Source organism: Nicotiana tomentosiformis, chromosome 6 (genome assembly GCF_000390325.3).
Source record: "Nicotiana tomentosiformis chromosome 6, ASM39032v3, whole genome shotgun sequence".
NCBI classification, from domain to species: domain Eukaryota; kingdom Viridiplantae; phylum Streptophyta; class Magnoliopsida; order Solanales; family Solanaceae; genus Nicotiana; species Nicotiana tomentosiformis.
This window is the reverse complement of record NC_090817.1, coordinates 69,666,057-69,667,059: the sequence shown is the minus strand read 5'-3', so window position 1 is coordinate 69,667,059 and position 1,003 is coordinate 69,666,057.

Here is a 1,003-nt window from a genome sequence, read left to right as displayed (position 1 = left end):
AGGTAAGTAACATATCTAAACTTGGATTTGAGGGTATTTAACCCTGAGAACTATGTTATAAGAGATGTATTGAGTTGACGCACATGCTAGGTGACGAGCGTGTGGGCATGCACCGAGGAAATCATGATTCTAGTTGATTATTAGACTGTGACCGGACTTGTTTTGCTGTTATATCTTGTTACATCCATGTTCTCCCTACTTGTTTGATTATATGAGTTAAGAATAATGTGAGAAATCATATTTAGGCTATGTGCTTATTCAGTTGAGACCTAATGAGGCTATTTCTCTTGTTTTGATTTATCTGCTCTAAATATAATTATATACTCAGTCATGATTCTTCATTTGCATATCATATTTCAGTCTCTGTTAATCATTCATTGTTACATCACATGTTATCATTATTTGGGCTGAGTGGTACGAGATTGTGAGCCCTTGAGACTTGAGAGATTGATGATTGAGGTGGGCCAGAGAGCTGTGTTGCGAGTTTTATTGTGGATACTACTACTACTACTGCTACTGCTACTACTACTACTACTACTACTACTACTACTACTACTACTACTACTGTTGCTGCTGCTACTGCTACTGCTACTACTACTGCTACTACTGCTACTGCTACTACTACTACAGCTACTGTTACTACTGCTGCTACTGCTACTGCTACTGCTGCTACTACTGCTACAGCTGCTACTACTGCTACTACTGCTACTGCTGCTACTGCTACTAGTACTGCTGCTACTGCTGATACTACTACTGCTAACTACTGCTACTACTGCTACTACTGCTGCTGCTACTGCTACTACTGCTACTGCTACTACTACTACTACTGCTACTGCGACTGCTGCTACTGCTACTGCGACTACTACTACTGCTACTACTGCCTACTACTGCCTCCTACTGCCTCCTACTACTGCTACTAATGCCACTACTGCCACTACTGCCACTACTGTCACTACTGCCACTACTCCTACTGCTACTGCTACTGCTACTACTGCTACTGCTT